Source organism: Heterocephalus glaber, unplaced genomic scaffold, assembly GCF_053883595.1.
Source record: "Heterocephalus glaber isolate CG9 unplaced genomic scaffold, H.glaber_assembly_v1.0 deba00001773, whole genome shotgun sequence".
NCBI classification, from domain to species: domain Eukaryota; kingdom Metazoa; phylum Chordata; class Mammalia; order Rodentia; family Bathyergidae; genus Heterocephalus; species Heterocephalus glaber.
The window spans coordinates 4194709-4216716 of record NW_028258463.1 but is presented as its reverse complement, the minus strand read 5'-3'; the positions used below and the strand labels follow the sequence as shown (position 1 = coordinate 4216716).

The 22008-nt window shown below is 35.1% G+C and overlaps 1 long non-coding RNA gene and 1 pseudogene across 3 annotated transcripts in view; one reads left to right on the top strand and one right to left on the bottom strand.

Annotated features, from left to right (window-relative positions):
- Window positions 1–1111: 1111 nt before the first annotated feature.
- LOC110344840 (uncharacterized) overlaps window positions 1112–22008 on the bottom strand; it is a 122425-nt gene continuing 101528 nt past the window's right edge. Inside the window, exons 6-8 of one of the 3 annotated variants that reach the window (XR_015447697.1) lie at window positions 5088–5193; window positions 4515–4696; window positions 1112–3705 (exon numbers count right to left, since the gene is read on the bottom strand). This is a non-coding gene — a long non-coding RNA (uncharacterized LOC110344840). The remainder of the gene's footprint in view (window positions 3706–4514; window positions 4697–5087; window positions 5194–22008) is intronic. The other 2 variants (XR_015447699.1, XR_015447698.1) reach the window with 2 other exon arrangements.
- LOC101697928 (high mobility group protein B1 pseudogene) lies at window positions 11237–11951 on the top strand (annotated as a pseudogene).

Below are 22008 nucleotides of genomic sequence, written 5' to 3'. Positions count from 1 at the left end.
TATTGGTAAACTTGTAAATTGTTCAAATAAAACACTTTTTAAAATTAGAATTTGTCCTAAGACCCACATACATATATATATATATAAATACTATATTGATTATCTAAGTTAAATATTTTATCAGTAATAAAATATTAAAATTTATATTAACATATCAATAGTTAAATATTAAAACATCATAAGGAGGATAGATATTTGATATTTATTAATGAATTTATTTCCTTAGCTCTACCTGATTCTAAAACAATATTACTGAATTTTTCCTGAAAAGAGTTGAATTTTTATCTCAATGTGATCTTATAATTTTTAAAATTCATAAATCTTTTCTGATTAACTTCAAAATTGCATTGTCATTGGTGTCTAACTAAATCAATCTTTCTTTAAATAAGCTGTAATATTTTAATTCTCTTTCTATAAGTGTTAGATACTTTATAAATCAGATAATTCTACAGAATGGAACATAGTCACAGTTGTAATCTGTGTTTTGAACTACTTATGTATTTTATCCAAAGTAATTTTACATGCATTGTCTGACTATGTATTTTCACCAAATATTTTTACCTGAATAGCTCATCAGATAAGCTTTCCATTTATCTGTTAACTTAAAATATAAATTGCTATGATATCATAGTCCTATTTATTTTAAGTAATCAAAAATCTTATCCAAATGAAAAGACTAGCTTGACTAAAGAATCAAAATAATACAAAAATCTTTGTGTGCATTTTTATTTCAAAGTAAATTTTTAGAGTAGCAAAAATTAAACTTTTATAGTTTGATCTCTTACTATTTAAGTCATTCAGTTCTTTCCTCATACTTTTAGGGATGAATTTCAAGGCCTTGCTTTTTGGAAACTTTGTTTTCTGTAATTGTAATTGGCTAACAGTTTTGCTTTTCTTCTCCTTGAATACTTTATAAATTCATACATATCTTAATCTGAATGCTACCAAAATTTATAACTGTAATTTATGAAAATACCCTATACCATTAGATTAACGATTGAAGAATCAAGTTCAAATATATAAAAATCTAAGTAATTATATGATAAAAAGAGAAAGCACAATGTCCTTAGATTTTAATTTGTTTTTTTATTCAATAACATTTTCAGTGCAAAGAATATACAGTTCAGTTATTTTAACTCTGTATGTGAATATGTAAATGCAAATATATATTTGTACATTTAAACAAGCACAGATTACATTTTTGTTTCAACTGATAGTCTGTTTTAGCTTATTTGTACATGATTAATATGTTGAGTGTGCACTATAAATTATTCGAAGTATGAATTTGCTAATTTTAAAATAACATTTTTACTATGAAACTATTGTTTAACAAAACTTTTATTAATATTAACACTGCAAAAACAAAAGTTAAATTTATTTTTAATTTTGGAATTTTTAAGAGAATTTATAAAAGGGCTGGGGATGTATCTCAGTGGCACCACCACGCCTGCCTGGCAAATGGAAGGTCCTGAGTTCATTCCCCAGTATTGTAATAAAAAAAAAAAAAAAAAAAAATGTGTGACGTACATTCACCAACTCCCCATGGGAAATGTAGTCATTGTGCACTGGAAACACGGACTAATAAAATTTTTTAAAAGGAGAGAATTTATAAGAGCATTCACACTAGTATGTCATGTATCAGCTTTGATAATACTAAATTTCTAAAGCTTTATTTTGGGAAAAAAGTTGAATTGGATAAAAAGGAACCATTATTGGAGTGAAGTATGTCTCTATTTGAAAGCTTCCTTGTTATTCATACAATTTGGCTTTATTTAATTGTGTAAGGAGTGAAAAGGATTAATTTAGAAGTCATTCAATCTAAATCTACAGTTATACTACAAAGAGTTTACATTTTACTAAATGCAATATTAAAACATTAAGTTTCTGTGTTCATTAGGCAGCTAAGAATGTTTGAAGTATAAGGTTGTTCTTTTTTTTCATCAAATTTGTTTTTTGTTCTCGTCCTGTGTCATGAATGACTCTCCTATCGGCCCCATGGAAGATGGTAAATATTAAATAACATTTTGTGCATGTTACAAATTCATCACAGCATATTCTATTAATAGAGCAAATTATTTATATTTTCATTTTAAATGAACTTTAATTTTCTAGCTTATTCTTCATTTTATTATAGAATAAAAATTATTCAAAATGAAAATATGAATTAAAAACTGTAGAATTATATAATTCTCTAGTTTTCATTTTTTAGGATCCTCCGTACTATTTTTTCAAAATAATGTACTAATTTACATTCCACCAACAATGTACAAATGGGTCATTTTTCTCCACAACCTCAACAATAGTTTCTATCATTTGTCTTTTTATTAATAATCATTCTCACAGATACTTCACTGTAATTTCAATTTTCATTGTTTTATCTACCTATACTCCACTCATCTCTCTCCTTTTGAGAAATGTCTGTTCAGATTTTTTTGAATTTTAATTTTTTCTCTTGATATTTAGTTGTTTAAATTCTTTGTATATTTTAAATATGAGTCCCTTAGTAGATGAGTGGCTTGCAAATGTTTTCTATCAACTCAAAAATTATCTCATTGTTAATTTTTTCTTTGCTGTATGTAATCCTCTGTGTTTGATGCCATCACATTTGCCTTTTTTTGCTGTACTTTCCTGTGCTTTTGGGTTCTCTCCAAGAAATCATTACCCAGATCAATGACATAGAGCTTTTTTCATATGTTTTCTTCTAGCAACTTTAAAAGTTCAGGTCCTATATTTAATGATTTATCTACTTTGATTTAAAAAAATTCTTCTCAGTACATTTATGGAAGAACATGTTCTTTCTCCATTATGCATTCCTGACACCTATTTTGAAAGTTAATTACCACAAAGACTTGAATTTATTTCTGGACTTAACATATGATTAAGTAATCCCATTTCTAGTTGTATATCCAAAACAACTGAACTCAGTGTGATGAAAAGATATCTACACTCCCATTTTCATTTCAACAGCAATCATAATAACCAAGCTATCTATCAATCTAAGTATCATTAGTGGATGAATGGATAAAGGAAATGTAGTATGTATGCATACATTCACTGGAATATTCTACAACCTTACAACCAGAAGAAATCAATAAGTGAGGAACAGGCAAATATTGAATCATCTGATATATACATGAAACCTGGTCATATAAAACTAGAATAGAAAAATGATTACCAGGGGCCAAATTGTGCAAGAGAAGGATGTAGAATGGAGGAAAGTTGATCAAAGGGTACAAAGTTTCAGCCAGACTGAAAGAATAAGCCTTAGTGATTTATTATGTCACACAGTAACCAGAGTTAATAAAATGTATATTTTATAATTTAAATAAAAATATACATTTTAAATTATAAAATATACATTCTATTCGTGAAATAAAGAGAAGTTGGCAAGGCGATTAATACATCAAACAAAGTTAGAATGCATGTTTTTGCAATCTTTATATACATCAAGAAATCACACTGAATCCAAAGATATAGACAATTATTATCTGTCAACTTAAAAAAATTTTTGAATTCTACGGTGCAGTAATAGGGTCACATCACGTATGTCAAATTCACTGCAGTAAGAAAGTGCGCTCCAAGTTGTGTGTCTCTTGGCTCTCTTGCTCAGCCTCTTTGTCCTGGAATACATTTCCTTTTGTTTTCCAGTGACTGTTGAATAATGACCTGGTGGGTTTGTGCATTTCAGGCCATCAAGGCAAGAGCCTGGAAACAAATTCAGTAATTTAACAAGACCATGTCTCAGGAAAAAAAAAAAATTTAAACAGTAACAATTCATCTGACAGGAGCAGCAGCATCAAACAGCTCATCAACCACTATCCACGATAAGCATGAATTAGCTACTCAGAACGATTTGTTTCTGGGCATATTTTGCTTTGTCAACCGTTGTGTTACACACTTCCTATACGAGTAAGATGTGAGTTACCTTGTGTATGGTAAGGATTATTTGGGTTGGACCACACATTAAAGCAAAACTTATTACTGTTGCATATGTATTTCACATAGAAATAGATGTGACCCTGGCAGTAATTATAATTTCCATGTGGATGCTAACCTGTTGCAATTCAGTTTCCTGAAATGTAATTATTAATAATAATATTCAACAAAAATCCAGGATAAATGTGGAATCACAAGTAATTGTGAACAACAGTGAACATTAAGCCTATGGAGTGACCCATTACAAGGTAACTTTACTCTCATTCACGACGCGGTTTACAGCATACTGTACCCCATAGTACATACAGATAATGTGAAATAGGAAGAAAAGCTCCAAAGGAGAAGGGGAAGTGGGAGGGGTAGGGGAAAGGAAAGAAGGGAATGGAATTAATATTTGTAAATAGGGAGGGATGGAGGGGTTGAAGGGAGGGCAGGGGAATGGGGAAAAAATAAGAACCAAGATATATCATGAAAAGGTACAAATTTCCAATGATGAAGGTCCTTATATTGTATACCTAAAATGTACCAATAAACTTAATGAATAAAAAAAGAAAAATTCAGAAGGGTAAATGACTCACAGAAGTTCCTGTGAATCCTAAGTGACTTTATCCTCTACTTTGTGTGATTATCTTCCACTCACAGCTCGCAGTTCGGGGCACAGGTCCTTTTCATCTTGTACTGGGTCAATTCTCCCGCAGTTTCTGCTGCTGTCCTTCTCTCCTAGTGGTACCCACGTTGACACTGCTGTAAGCAATCTTCTCTAGTGGACAAGTTAAAACAAGAAAACCATTCCTTCCTCCCAAGTACGCCAGCTCACAATCTCAGTTCCTACACAGCTTTATTTTCTGCACACATCATTATATTTCTCTTCTATTTAATGAACTGTAAAAAATACACTCCCTGAAGATATAAATCAGGAGATCATTTGAATGATTCCTCATTTTTAACCTGAATCTCAGGGTACTTGCTTTGGGATAGACACTTTCTTTTACATGAACATGTCCGGATATTGAGAGTTGACTGATGTTTTCTGACTTAATTCGCAATCCTGGAGAACAACTGTCACTCAACGTATTTCATCATAGACCCTCTCCATAAACCAATTGATTATCTGTACACATTAAAGCTCAGAGGGAAGCAGATATACTTACATTAAAATAAATAATTTACATAGATTGCTTGACTTAGTTCCTTGTCCTGGAGTCTTCTACATGTGGATGGTGGTAGTTCAATATATAACTGTTGTAATTCATGTTTCTGTGTCAATAAAAAAATGAAGCTTTAAAGAAAGATATATTGAGAAGGTGACATTTGAGACATTACAATAGATAAATTAGAGTCATGTAGGCAAATAGAGGTAGAAAGGACATTTTAAGTAGAAGAAACCATATGCTTCAATAAATTGAATGTGAAAGTTCATGACTTCCTTGAAAATTAATGGATACTTCTGGCAGATTAAATGAAGGATTTTTGGCAGGTGGTGATAGGAGTTAAGATATTATCTTAAGATAGTATCTTAAGATACTATTTTAAGATATTATAGGAGTTAAGATACTATCCAGGAGTTTGTCACATGAAGAAGTCTGTACCTTTTTGGTTTGTAGAAGACATTAGTCTTTTTTTAAAATAAAGGAATATGTATGTAAATCCTTAGAGTAATAACTCTTATGCCAGGCAGTAAAAAGACTAGGTCTAAGCCAAATAATCTAACTGGGAAGTGATTAAAATATTCTAAAAGGTAGGCTGGTGCTATAATTATGAATTTCCAGGTCCTGGAGGATTGTAATTCAGGAGTTTGACTATGTGTATTTTGAACAAGGCAAAAGCACATTTGTTTAACCAGCCTGATTTTAGTTCAGAAAATTACATACGTATCCTAACAATACTCTGCATAAAGAAGACCAAGATCTCAATTTGTTCTTTGTTGGTTTAAATGGCAGTAAAGCAAATCATGACACAACATCTGGGAAGGGTAGCAAGATAGCCTGGGTGAAGAGAAACTGCACTACTAGGTTGACTCCTACACTAAATCAGGGAATCACAGCAGTCCTCGTCTGGGGCACAACAGCAGAAGTTGCCCAGAAAGGCCTGAGAAGTTGAGTTGCATGGGAGGAGACAATGAAAGATGGAATATTTTGGGTCCAGAACACACTAACTCAGTATGAAAGGAATATTGTAACCTTCCATTGCACTGAACCTATGTGAGAAAGAAGAGTTCAAGGATAAGACAGGAGCAAATAAACTAATTATCTGGAGAAAAGAATGCACCTCGAGAAATTCTGTGATTTTTATAAGGTGAAGGTATCATGAATAAAGCAATGACTCTTCTGATGTTGGGTAAGATGGGACTTTGGGCCATTTGACTGCAATATTTTACAGAAATGAGATCTCATTTTTCACAGAAGACAGAATTATGATAATGATGCAACAATCATGATATTGTTAATATGAGTGCAATTATATAAATTGACTAACTGTGCCAAAGACTTGATTAATAAACATTATTTGTTTCAATTTTCATGGCAATATTATGAGTGAATATTCATATTATCTTAATTTTACTCTGGCATATATTGATGCTAAGACAATGTACCTACATTAACCAAGTTTTGGTTAGGTGGTTATTTTTGTGCTTTACATTTTTAGCTAAATTTAACTCATTCCATGAATTATTATTCTATTTATACTATATCGCCTCTATGCCAATGATCTGGGTTTAAACTTTAAACCTAATCATATCTATTAAAGCAATAATTAGGCCAACTAAGAATATGAGCACTCCAGGGAAAATCAAAGCAACTCTTTAATGTGTGTATCTTAATTCTCAAGCATATGGGGCTTTACTAGTGTCTTTCTGCTGTTTTTTTATAGCTTAATTTCACTATGACTGGAGAAGTACTACATGATATCAGGCTTTTGGATTTGTTGGGAAATGGTTTATGACCCAGCATATGGACAGTTTTTAGAAATGTTGTTTGTGTTCTTGAAACAACTGTTTAAATTGCTGTTGCCAATTGACGTGTCCATATCAATTAGATCAGTTTTAATTGCATTTGTCAAGTAATCCAAAACTTAACATTTTTGTCCATTTATTTTATTTTACCAAATACTGAGAGAAGCATATGAAAATTATATGAAAAATAAGATTATCTCTTAGTTTTGTGGTTTGCTTTTCAATTCTGTAAAACTTTGTCTCTCTCTCTCTCTCTCTCTATATAATCTACTGTAGATATATGTAGACATATACTATGTATATAGTAGATACATGTATCTACTATATATAATATATATTATATATACTATTTACAAAATAAAATCACTATATATTCTTGAGGGGTTCAAACATTTAATATTAAAAATTGCTATAATTTAATTTATTTGTTCTCTTGAAGTCTACTTTATCTGATATTAATTAGTTACATGGGCTTTCATTTAACTATTGTTTATTAATATACTTTTCTCCATTCTTTCTTGTATCCATTTGTTTAATACATTCTTCATGTCATTAGCATATCGTTACCACTGTAGCTAATTTTCACTTTTGTTCTTTAGCTGCAGTATTTAATCAGGTATTCTATCATACCATTACTAATTTGTTTCTGATTAGATCTATCATTTTAACATTGTTTTCAATTTGTTCTATTTGTTCTGTATTTCTGTTTCTCTCCTGTTGTTGTCTTGGTTTAGTCTTCTGAAATATTTTCATATTCTCCATTTCTGGCTTGTTAGTTATGCATAACTTTACTGTAGAGCCTAGATATTACAAAACATATTTTTTATTCAGGATTTTAGAACACACTCACTGCAATTTTACCTCTCCATCTTTTGCGTGATTAATATTATTTTAAGTTAATAGTAAGGAGAATAAGCTTCAATTCAAATCAAGTTTGTATTAATTTTCTTTCAATCTTTGCTTATTGTTTCTGTCTGTGAAAGAGATACATAGATAGAGAGATACAAAGATAGATAGAAAGAAATAGAGTGAACGATAGTACCTCTACCACTAAGTATGGGAATTGATATTGAGAAGGACTTTGATTTTTCTTATTAGTGAAAGTATGAAATCACTATCGTGGAATGTACTCATTCAGGGCTAGCTATGTGTCAGATGCTGTAATGGACTTGGATGAATTAATAGAGATCAAATGAGACATATTCATATTGTCTTCTAAAATATTATAATATAGAAGTAAAGGGATTCAACTCTAGTAGAAACATATATAACTCTAATTCTAATTTTTATTACTTTTATGAAAAATATGATCAAAGTGATATTATGAAAAGGAAAATGTCAGGCAACGTGGATGGTGATGGTTAAAAGAGTAGCAAATAAATGAAACCAAGTTTCAGCATCTTCACTAGAACTTGGTATTGTAGAGTTTTAAAATTTTATTTTAACTTTTGTCATTTGAACAGTTATGGAGTAGCATCTCATTGTAATCTTTTTTTTTTTTAGTACCAGGGATCAAACTCACGACTTTGTGCTTACGAGGCAGGCGTGGTGCCACTGAGTTAATTCCCCTGGCCCCATCTCACTGTAATTGTAAACTATACTTCTGTAGTAACCAATGAAGCTGAATATATTTTTTATGAACTTATTTGCCATTTGTGTGTCATCTTTAATGTACTGTCCATTCAAACAATTTACTTGTTTTAAATTAAGCTAGTTTTATTAAATTTGATTAAAGGGCTCTCGGGAGTTACTGGAGGAGGAGGATCAGTTACAGAAGAGAACATGAAGTAGGTTTTGGTGGTTGACAACAAATTCTTCTATATTCTGATGGGATGGTGAACTCTTGTCAGATACATGGCTTGCTAGTATTTTTGCCAGTCTGTTGCTTGTTGCTTCATTTCCTTAATAGTTCATTTCAGAGAGCAAATATTTCCATTATGGAAGAAAATTAAATCTACTGGTGCAAATTAAAATCCAAATCACAAACCACTCCACACTGACTACAAAGAGGGAAAAAGAAAATACGGACAATACCAAGTGTTAGTAATGGTCTGCCCCAGTGATGGTGAACCTTTTAGAGCTGCAATGATATCAAACAGCCCGCTGCAGCACACGTGGCATCGGTTCACCACCAGTGGTTTATGCCATTCTAACAGGGATATATACATGTGTTAAAAACCGTTGAGGACCGGGGATTTAGCTCAATGGTTCTGGCGTCCGCCTCGCAAACGCAGGGTCCGGAGTTCAATCCCTGGTACCAAAAAAACCACAAAAAACCACAAAAAAACAAGCCTTTGAACTCTGTATTTAATCAAAAAGGTCTCTTTAAACAAAAATAAAAAACCAGAAAGATTTTCTTCATGGCATGATATATGGTCAAAGTTATATAGATACTAGTTCTGGAATCAGTATTATAAGATTATCCTCTATGTCCATGTGTTTTAGAAATAAAATTACCTAGAATATTGCATTTAAAGCTCTAAGAATCATGCTTTATTAATTGTTGGTATACAATTTTTTTTGTTTGTTATTGTTGTTGTTGTTGTTGTTTTGGTACCGCCGATCGAACTTGCGTCCTGCTGCTTGTGAGGCAGATGGCGTACCTACTGAGCTAAATCCCTGGCCCACTGTTGGTATACAATTTTAAATAAGGATGGAAGAAATAACTTTAATATTTAATTTTAAGAAAAATGTAACGTTACATGAACCAACATAATACCACACAATGAGTATTATAAAATATTTCATGTAACTTTATTTGATTGAAATTTTATTATATATCACACTGTAATCTTTGAGGGTGAAAGTAACAATTTCTTACTATCTTGCTGTATTCAGGTAGTGCCAAAGCAGGAGCCTCTGGGAAGGACTTTTTCTTTTTTTGGTACTGCGGATTGAACTCGAACTTAGGACCTTGCGCTTGCAAGGCAGGCAGCAGAACCACTGAGCTAAATCCCTGGCTCTGGGAAGGTCTTTTGAGTGCACATTACAAGATAATAAAAATGTTCATTTTCTTATCTGACATGCATAAGACATAAAGAATACAGACCTGCAGGTACTCCTGTATTACAAATTATTATTTACATATAACTCTCTACTAGTAGTCTCTATGTTCCAAGAAAAGACTATAGTTCTCTTTCATTATCTTCAGTATCCTGGGTTTCTGATGCATTGTACGCCTTCAGTAAAAGAATGTTTCACTAAATGGATGAATGGATGGTAGATGAATGAGTATAAGGAATAATCAAATAATTGATTAGTTAGAAGAGAACTGGTATTTCTGCTTTTCTCCACCTGCATAAAATAACAGTTGGGCTACCATCAACCTAATTATACTCTAAAATAGAAATATTGCATCAGAGAGTCACTCATATATTTTTCAAAGGCTTGAGTGATGTACTTTATTCTAAATATATTTGTTAGGGCAATATGTTCCTTCTGGAGCTATCAACAACATCTACTATAAAATTTCACCTGACTAAGGCTACTTAGAATTCCCTCTCTCTCTCTCTCTCTCTCTCTCTCTCTCTCTCTCTCTCTCTCTCTCTCTCCCCCCAAGTCCATTATCTTTTATAATAAGTGATTTCCTTCCAGGTACAGGTGACTCCCTTTATCTGAATTGATTTAATATTCAATCTGGATTGGGTTGATGTGCCTAGTTGCAAATATTGAGCCATTCACTTTTTTGGCAGGAGAGACTTGTTCAGTGCCAAGTAATTTAGAAAGCTAGAAGGAACTCCATTTGGAAGTCAGGCAGAGCAAACTCTGGTGCCAAGTTTTTGTTTCCCATCAAATGATAGAGCTGGTAAATGAGAGTGAATTTTGAAATTCTTTCACAATAGTAGCAAGGTACAACTCAAAGGACACAAACCAAAAGCTTCTCCTAGGCAGAAGACATATTTAGTGTTCATTTTTAGAACTCCAAACCTGAGTATGTGACCTGGCTCAGAGGTGGTATCCAGTTAGGGCATGTCTTCTAACTCTGAAAGTGTGTGTCTCAATGGGACATTTTTATCTTTTTGCCTGCACATATTTATCACCCTGTTAGAAAACTTACTACTGAGATGACTGCTTTGGCTATGGCCCTCCTTGCCATTTCCTCTAGAGTGTTCTGTGTCTCTTTAAATGTTTTTGGTCTCTATTTTTGGCTTAATTGTTAGCAATTGAGTTCTACCAATGTTGCATAAAGTTGGAAGTAACTAATTCCCAATACATATTCATCAATGTGATTTTATTTAAAAGCAAATGAAGAGAGCGGAGAGAGTGAGGAGGCTGCATCTGGCTCCTGCTCTCACAGCCATTGCAGTACACTGAGCTCCATAGAGACAGCGTAGGGGCAAGTGAGAGCCGGACGGGCCCTGGGTGACTCTTTGCCTCGCTGAGGAAAACAAGTAAACATGGGCAAAGGAGATCCTAAGAAGCCGAGAGGCAAAATGTCATTATATGCATTCTTTGTGCAAACTTGCCGAGAGGAGCACAAGAAGAAGCACCCAGATGCTTCCATTAACTTCTCAGAGTTTTCTAAGAAGTGCTCAGAGAGGTGGAAGACCATGTCTGCTAAAGAGAAAGGAAAATTTGAAGACATGGCAAAGGCGGACAAGGCCCGTTATGAAAGAGAAATGAAAACCTATATTCCTCCTAAAGGAGAAACAGAAAAGAAGTTCAAGGATCCCAATGCACCCAAGAGGCCTCCTTCGGCCTTCTTCTTGTTCTATTCTGAGTATTGCCCCCAAATCAAAGGAGAACATCCTGGTCTTTCCATTGGTGATGTTGCAAAGAAACTGGGAGAAATGTGGAATAATACTGCAGCAGATGACAAGCAGCCTTATGAGAAGAAGGCTGCCAAGCTGAAGGAAAAGTATGAAAAGGAAGGACATCGCTGCCTATTGAGCTAAAGGAAAACCTGATGCAGCAAAAAAGGGAGTTGTCAAGGCTGAAAAAAAGCAAGAAAAAGAAGGAATAGGAAGAAGATGAGGAAGATGAAGAGGATGAGGAGGAGGAAGAAGATGAAGAGGATGAAGATGAAGAAGATGATGATGATGAATAAGTTGGTTCAAGTGCAGTTTTTTTTCTTGTCTATAAAGCATTTAACCCCCCTGTACACAACTCACTCCTTTTAAAGAAAAAAACTGAAATGTAAGGCTGTGTAAGATTTATTTTTAAACTGTACAGTGTCTTTTTTTGTATAGTTAACACACTACCAAATGTGTCTTTAGATAGCCCTGTCCTGGTGGTATTTCAATAGCCACTAACCTTGCTTGGTACAGTATGGGGGTTGTAAATTGGCATGGAAATTTAAAGCAGGTTCTTGTTGGTGCACAGCACAAATTAGTTATATATGGGGATGGTAGTTTTTCATCTTCAGTTGTCTCTGATGCAGCTTATATGAAATGTTGTTCTGTTAACCGAATACCACTCTGTAATTGCAAAAAAAAGTTGCAGCTGTTTTGTTGACATTCTGAATGCTTCTAAGTAAATACAATTTTTTTATTAAAAAAAGCAAATGAATAGCATCAGATTGTCATGCTTTCTAAAATCACAGAATTAAATTACAAACCTTGATTTAAATTTGACAACAAACAAGACCAAAAAAAGGAGAATGATTTGATCCATTATTTTATCTATGATTTTGCAGTCACAGTAATATTGTTTGTATTATAATAGAAAGGCTGCAGGTAAATTGCATTTTCAAATGGCTCTGGGCAAGTGGAAAGAATTGTCTTATTGAATGGTGGTGGAATTCAATCAGAACAAATACAGACAACTTTATTTTAGAAGGACAAATATAGCCCATAACTGCATCATGTGAGAGAACTGCTTAAATATCCATTGTGAACGAAAGTGTCCTGAGGCGGCACACGGTACATTATGAACTGGGCACATAACAATCATGTAGGATACTCAAACAAATAATTCTTTGTTTAAACATTCTCAGCATCTTCAGTTACAAGTATTATATTTAGTAGCAGCTTTAACTTAGACATTGGGTCCAGTGCTCCAGTTCAGAAATGTGCCTCAATGGTAAGACAGTGTTTAAGCACATTTAGATGTTAAGTTAACATTCTGCAGTGAGACTAGCATCTAAGTGCCTTTCAAAATACCACCCTCTCTGCCAAGTTGTGCATAGTATTTCTCAAGCAGCCTTCAATTCTCATTGAGTCTGGAAAAACCTGTTCTCTTGTAAAGCAGTGCTTTTATGCATTCTGGTCCTGCTACAAGGAATGCTAAACACTCAGAATATGCAGGCCCTTCAGTGTTTTGAAAACCCACTTTCTGAACTGTCTTTGCCTTAGGATTTCTCACTTAGAGCATGTGGTTCCTGTATTCATTTGAAAGTGCTGTTTATGGTGCATGTTGAATGACATCATAGATCCATGTTGACATATTGTATAGTTATTGTGAAATGTGGTTTAAGGGAAATGATTAGCCTTTATGTGAGCAAACAGAGCTTTGAATCACTGCTACTAATGGATAAGTGAGTTAACTCCTCTGGACTTCTCTAGAAGGTTCACAGTCATATTGTGTACAATACTAAATAAAATAATAAATGTAATAATGTGAGTACTGGTTGAGAAGCCATGGTCTAGTGTCAAACTGCAAGCATTTAGGTCTTACCTATGCCACATATGAGCTTTCCATACTAAAAAGAGTTTTAAAAGTCTTGTAGGTCTTAGTTTCCATATCAACAAAATGAAGATGATAGAAGTACATAGCCCCCATAAGATGATTTAAATGAATATCACATTTAGAAAGTGTAAATCACACTATCAGAGTACTTAGCACTTAATAGGTATTTGAAACATCATAATCATTCTTATGAATTTTTAAATTTTGTGTGTTTGCTTTGTCTATTGGCTTATCTACTTATTCTTGATAGGTGGGCCATAAAAAGTCAAACAATGGAAGGTAATATCAGGAAAACAGGATTTAGTGAGGGGAAAATGAAAGGTCATCAAACTCTTCCTAGATAAGTGCTCTGCATCTAGCATGAACTCTGTTATTGTAATTAGATTAATGAGAAATTCCAGAGCCCAGAGGAAGGGGCTTCCAGGCCGCCTTCTGTCCCGCCACTCCTGGCCCAGAGGAAGAGGCTTCTGGGCCACCATCCCTACCACCACTCCTGGCCCCTGGCCTACCTGTCCCAGCTCAGAGGAGGTGAGCCACACAGGCGCCAGCAGCACCCACCCTTCCCCCCAAGTCAAAATGAGAAAACCTGTAAATAAGTCTCAAAACCAAACTTCCAAATCACCTACAGCAATGCCAAAGGGAAATGAGATGGAACACTCTGATACTCAACCACCTGGACACACTGAACTGGCAACAAAAGGGGATCTGGAAAAAATGAAATCAGAAATAATTTCTCAGATAACAGGAGAAATTGTGCTCCTAGTGCAAGACATGATTAATAAATCTAGAGAGGAGCAGAGGAACATTATGGAATCCCAACATAGGAAACAACTGGAATCCATAAAACAGATGCAAATAGATTTCCAGGACATGAAAAACTCCATTGAAAGTCTACAGAGCAGAATGAGCCAATGTGAGGACAGAATTTCAGATATAGAAGATAAGATTGCAATTAATGACCAGGAAAAGAAAAATTGATTCAAAATTATAAGGGAATATGAGAAATCAATCCAGCAGCTGCTAGATGATGCAAAGAAGAATAACGTGACTGATCAGAGTCAATGAAGAAACACGAGAGAGTGCAGATGACATAAAAAACCTCTTCACAGAAGTAATGGCAGAAAACTTCCCAAGCAGGGGAAAAGAACTTGACATACAGATAAGTGAGGCATATAGGACTCCAAATAGCCTTGATCAAAAAAAAAATCTACACATAGGCATATAATTGTTAAGATTACAGAAACTCAAAAGAGGAACAAAATTCTACAAGAAGTTAGAGAAAAGAAATAAATCACAAAGGAAAGCCCATGAGAATCACAGCAGACTTCTCAACACAAACCATCAAGGCAAGAAGAGCTTGGAGTGACATATTCAAAGTCCCAAAAGAAAACAGCCTCCGACCCAGATTGATGTACCCTGCAAAACTATCTTTCAAAATTGATGGAGAAATAAGATACTTTCATGATAAAGAGCACCTTAGGAACTTTGTGAATACCAAACCAGCACTCCAAAGAATTTTACACAATATCCTAGGAACAGACATTGAGGATCACAACCCCAGGAAGTAAAGCAGAATGAGCCCATCTGGTATGACAAGAAATTAAATGTAAAGGGGGAGAACCCAACAAAAAGAAAAAGTCATGGCAATGACAAGTCAATATGTTTCAGTTATAACCACAAAAGTTAATGGTCTCAATTCAACAATCAAAAGAAATAGACTGGCAGAATGGGTCAAGAAACAAAATCCAACAATATGCTGCATACAAGAAACACACTTAATTCAAAAGGAAACACACAGATTGAAAGTTAAAGGGTGGAAAACAATGCTCCATGTGACAGGAACCCAAAAAAAGCAGGAGTGGGGCTGGGGATTTAGCTCAGTGGTGCTGGCACCTGCCTCACAAGTGCAAGGTCCCCAGTTCGATTTCTGGTACCAAAAAAAAAAAAAGCAGGAGTATCTATCCTCTTTGCAGATCAAGTAGATTTCAAACCAACACTGATTAAGAGAGACAAAGAAGGACACTACATCCTTGTAAAGGGAACAATCCAACAGGAAGAGATGACAATCATAAATATCTATGCACCAAACACTAGTGCACCCAACAATATAAAACAAATACTAATGGACATGAAAGGTCATATATGCACTAATACAATTGAAATGGGGGACCTCAACACCCCACTGTCACAAATAGATAGATAAACTAGACAAAAAATAAGTAACCAAATACTAGAGCTCAATCGAACTCTTGAACAAATGAACTTAACAGATGTTTACAGAGTCTTCCACCCCACAAAATCAGAATACACATTCTTCTCAGCTGCACATGAGTCATTCTCCAAAATAGACCACATACTCACACACAGAACATGTTTAAGTAAGTGCAAAGGAATTGAAGCTATCCCCTGTATGTTATCAGACCATAGTGTGATGAAATTGGAGATCCATAGCAAAAGAAATGAAAAATTTCATGAACACTTGGAAATTGAACAACACATTTCTGAATAACCAATGGGTCACAGAGGAAATTAAAGAAATCAGACAGTTCCTTCAATTAAATGACAATGACAAGTCATTCAAATACCATCCCAACAACACAAGCACCACCATTGTCCAGGAAGGAATTCTATTGAGAACAGTGCCGACTAAAAGAAAAGGAAAAGAAAAACTCCAAGCTAGATGAGTTTACAAATGATTTTGCTAAGGAATTGATGGAATACAAAAAGACTCAAAAGGTGCTCATTTTCCAGTTCTAAATCTCCCTATAGTGGGTCATCATATTCAAGAAGTCCCTATACTTACTCTAAATCAAGATCTGGTTCAACACGCTCACACTCTTACTCTCAATCACTCAGCCGCTCACATTCTTGTTCCTATTCACGATCACCTCCATACCCAGAAGAGGCAGAGGCAAGAGTCACAATTACCGATCTCAGTCTAGATCCCACGGATATCATCGATCTAGGTCAAGGTCACCCCATATAGCTGCTATCATTCATGATCAAGATCTCCTCAAGCATTTAGGGGACAATCTCCCAACAAACGTAATGTCCCTCAAGGAGAAACTGAATGTGAACATTTAAATAGAAACAGAGAAGTTCTACCACCTTATGACATGAAAGCATATTATGGGAGGAATGTGGATATTAGAGATCCATTGGAAAAAGAGTGTTATCAGGAGAGAAAATATAGAGAGTGGTATGAAAAATACTATAAAGCGTATGCTGCTGGAGCACAGCCTAGACCCTCCAAAAACAGAGAGAACTTTTCTCCAGAGAGGTTTTTACCTGTTAATGTGAGGAATTCACCCTTCATAGGAGGTCACAGAGAAGATTATGTTGGACAAAGTCATAGAAGTTGAAATATAGGTGGCAATTATCCAGAGAAGCTTTCAACAAGGTAGAGTCATAACCGGAAGGATAGTACAAAGACTAAAGAGAAGGACAGTGAAAGTGTTCCTGGAGATGGCAAAGGAACTAAGCATAAGAAAAACAGAAAACAAGAAAAGGCGAGGAGAAATCACGGAAATCAAGAGAACCTACAGGTGTTGAAGAAAATAAGACAGACTCATTGTTCTCCCAAGCAGAGATGATGCTACACCTGTTAGGCATGAATCAATGGATGTAGAATCCATCACTTTTAAATCAGTGTCTAACAAAGGTATACTATCTAGAATCTATAAAGAACTTAAAAAAATCAGACCTCCCAAATTTAAAGACCCTATCCAAAAATGGACATCTGAAATGAACAGACATTTCTCAGACAAAGAGGTAGAAACAGCAAATAAACATATGAAAAAATGTTCAAAAAAATGACAATGACAATACAACATATTGGAATCTATGGGACATAATGAAAGCAGCATTATGAGACAAACTCATAGCAGTGAATACATATATGAGGAAAACAGAGTGAACCCAATTGAACAACCTGATGCTGAACTGCAAGTGTCTAGAAAAAGAAGAGCAGGAAAACCCCAAAGCTCATACAAGGGAGGAAATTGTAAAGATCAGAGGAGAAATCAATGCAACGGAGACTAATAGAATGATACAAAAATATCAATGAAGCCAAGAGTTGGATCTTTGAAAGAATCAACAAAATTGACAAACCCTTAGCCAACCTTATCAGAAAAAGGAAAGAAAAGGCCCAAATCCATGCAATTAGGAAGGAAAAGGGTGAAATTACAAGGCACCCTGCAGAAATCCAGAGGATCATCAATACCTTCTTCCAGAACCTATACGCCAATAAGATGGACAACACAGAAGAAATGGACAGATTCCTAGATACATATGAATTACCAAAGTTGAATGAAGAAGACCTAAAAATTCTGAACAACCCAATATCAACCAATGAAATTGAAAATGTAATTAAAAGCTTATCAACTAAGAAAAGCCCGGGCCCTGATGGCTTCACTGCTGAATTCTACAAGACATTTAGAGAGGAACTACTGCCACTACTGTTTAAACTCTTCAATGAAATTGAAAGGGAAGCAATACTCCCAAATTCATTCCTCGAAGCAAGCATCACCTTGATCCCCAAAGCAGAGAAAGACCCAACAGAAAAGGAGAACTATAGTTCAATCTTACTAATGAACACAGATGCAAAAACCCTTAATAAGATACTGGCAAATAGAATGCAGAAGATCATCAAGAAGATCATACACCCTGATCAAGTGGGATTCATCCCAGAGATGCAGGGATGGTTCAACATATGCAAATCAATCAATGTAATACACTATATCAATAGAGCCAAGGACAAAAACCATATCATTATCTCCATAGATGCAGAAAAAGCATTTGACCAAATCCAACATGCATTTATGATAAAAACCCTACAAAAAATTGGAATAGATGGTCTCTACCTCAAACTGATAAAAGCCATCTATGAAAAACCAACAGCCAATATCATACTAAATGGTCAAAAACTGAAATCCTTCACACTAAAATCAGGAACAAGACAAGGATGTCCACTATCACCACTCTTGTTCAATATAGTTTTGGAAACATTAGCCATGGCAATTAGACGAGAATGAAATAAAAGGAATAAAGATGGGAAATGAAGAAGTCAAATTGTCATTATTTGCAGATGACATGATACTTTATATAGAAGACCCCAAGAACTCCACCAAAAGTCTTCTAGACTTAATAACCAAATTCAGTCAAGTAGCTGGTTACAAGGTCAACACACAAAAATCAATAGCTTTCCTCTACACAAATGACAGACTCACTGAGAGAGAAATAGGGCAAACAATTCCTTTCACAATAGCATCCAAAAAACTGAAATACCTAGGAATCAACCTAACAAAAGAAATCAAAGACCTCTTCTCTGAAAATTATAGCACTCTGAAAAGAGAGATTGAAGACGATATCAGAAAATGGACAGACATCCCCTGCTCCTGGGTAGGAAGGATTAATATAGTGAAAATGGCTATACTTCCAAAACCGCTATATAGATTCAATGCAATTCCAATTGAGACCCCAGCAGCATATTTCATGGACCTTGAGAAAACAATCCAAAAATTCTTTTGGAACAAGAAGAGACCTAGAATAGCAAAAGCAATTCTAGGTAGCAGAGACATGGCAGGGAGTATCACAATCCCCAACCTGCAACTATACTACAATGCTACTGTGATAAAAACAGCATGGTACTGGCAAACAAACAGACCTGATCACCAGTGGAACAGATTAGAAGATACAGAAACAATGCCAGACACACTCAGCCATCTCATCTTCGATAAAGGAGCCAAACACCCTCACTGGAGGAAAGATAGCCTCTTTAATAAATGGTACTGGAAAAATTGAGTTTCAACTTGCCAAAGATTAGAACTAGACCTATATCTCTCAGCACTTACCAAACTAAAATCGAAACGGATTAAGGATCTAAATATTAAAATAGAAACGCTGAATCACCCGAAAGAGAGGTTAGGTAGAACTCTTGAAGACATTGGTGTAGGAAAAGATTTTATGAACAAAAGTGCAGTTGCCTGTGATGTAGCACAATCAACAAGTGGGACCTCTTCATATTAAAAAGCTTCTGCACAGCAAGAGAAACTATCAACAGTGTGAAGACGCAACCCACAATGTGGGAAAAAATCTTCACCTGCTTTTCCTCAGACAAAGGTCTACTGTCCTGAATCTATAAAGAACTTAAGGAAATAGACCTCCCAAATTTAAAGATCCAATCCAAAAATGGGCATCTGAAATGAATAGACATTTCTCAGACAAAGAAGTAGAAATAGCAAATAAATACATGAAAAAATGTTCAACATCACTGGTCATTCGAGAGATGCAGATGAAAACAATGCTGAGATTCCACCTCACTCCAGAAAGAATGGCTGCTATCATGAAATCAACCAATAACAAATGCTGGCAGGGCTGTGGGGAAAGAGGAACACTGTTCCACTGCTGGTGGGAGTGCAGACTGGTGCAACCACTGTGGAAATCATTATGGAGATACCTCAAAGAACTAGGACTGGAAGTCCCATTTGATCCTGCTATTCCACTGCTGGGGATCTTCCCCAAAGAATTAAAAGAATCATACCACAGTGATATATGTGTGCCCATGTTCATAGCAGCACAGTTTGTGATAGCTAAAACTTGGAAACAGCCCAAATGCCCATCAACTGGAGACTGGATAAAGAAAATGTGGGGTTTTTTATAAAATGGAGTACTACTCAGCCATAAAAAATGAGAAATTAGAGACATTTATAGCTAAATGGATGCACATTGAGGCCATACTCTTAAGTGAAATAAATAGGACTCACATGTATAAATACCGAATACTTTCTCTGATGTGAGAAACTGAAAGTGTTAATAAGGACTAAAATGTATAATAGGTAATGTGAAATAGGAAGAAAAAGGGCAAAGGAGAAGGAAGTAGGAGGGGTAGGGAAGGGAAAAGAAGGGAATGGAATTAATATGAAAAAATGGAAAAATAGGAACAAAATCTTTGTAAATAGGGAGGGATGGAGGTGTTGAAGGGAGGGCTGGGCAAGGGTGAAAAATAAGAACCAAGAGAGATTATGTAAAGGTGCAAATTTCCAATGATGAATGTCATTATATTGTATACCTAAAATGTACCAATGATTAGAATGAATAATCAATAATTGAAAATAGGAAGAAAAGGTCCAAAGGGGTAGGGGAAGTGGGAGGGTCAGGGGAAAGGAAAGAAGGGAAAGGAAAAATGATGAGAAATGGAGAAAATGGAAATAAAGTCTTTGTAAATAGAGCAGGGTGGAGGGGGTGAAGGGAGGGCTAGGAATGGGGAAAAAATAAGAACCAAGATGCATCATTTAAAGGTACAATTCCCAATGAGAAATGTAATTGTGTTGTCTACCTACAATTTACCAATAAAAGAATTTAAGAAAAAAAGAAAAAGGAAAAGAAATTGCAAGATAGGGTTTTCACATTGCATTTGTGAGGAGCTACTCAAGCAACTGTTTTTGTCAAACGTTTTTCTAGGACTTCCGTTTTCTGTGTTCAAACCAGCTTTTTGTTAGAGACAAGGCCTGTTGCAGCATAGCTTTTCATATAAGAAAACAATTAATTAATTAATTTGTCGCAATTTTTGTCCTTGTCTGAGTATACAAGAAAGAAGCTCTGTGTGATTCCATTTCTAAGAAATCCCCTCCCTAGGGTTACAGAGCTCTTGTTACCTGACTTGCCATTTTACTTGGGTTAGATGGCAGGTTTTACTGTCAAAATGAGAACAGTGTCAGATGGGCTGACTGCCCAGCCCTTGAGTGAGAACGGCCAGACTCTATGGGTTTTTTCAGTTCCAAAGGCAAATGCTTCTGCAGATCACTGCCTTACTGATACTACTTTGGCTCCTGTTGTTTCTGTTTAAAAAAAAAGAATGTATTTGGGCTGGGGATTTAGCTCAGTGGTTCCGCCACATGCCTCACAAGTGCAAGGTCCTGAGTTCGACCCCTGGTAACCCCCCCCCAAAAGAATGTAATTGACTTCAGATTGTTCAAAAAGGCATAAGTTCAATCCTAGAATAGTATGGAAATAAGTATCACAGTAGAAAATATTAATAACATTTATTTGCCTAAACCATTTAAAACTCTCCTAGTTAACAGGATGTCCTAGTTTTGACCCTGACATAGATCCTATATGGCATGCTTCCTTTCTTCTAGGGATATTAACATAGGTATTGCTGTAACAGATTAATCCTGCTACTGATTGTCCAGGTCTTTAGTCATTGTAGAGTTGCTTAGTATAGTTAATTAACAAGTAAACAAGCAAACAAATAAACAACTAAGCTATATCCCTGAGAACATTGGGGCTCATAATATGGCAGGTACTTTGTTGAATTATCTGCAAATATTAGTATGAACTCAAGTTAGAATGGAAGATTACAACTTTCATCTGAAAGTGGGGAACAATCGTAATGATACCAAATTGATACATAATGTACGAATGCATATATGGTTATCTCTCCTATTCCTAGGGGGTTGGTTTCAGGATCCCTGCCCCCTCTAGTGGATACC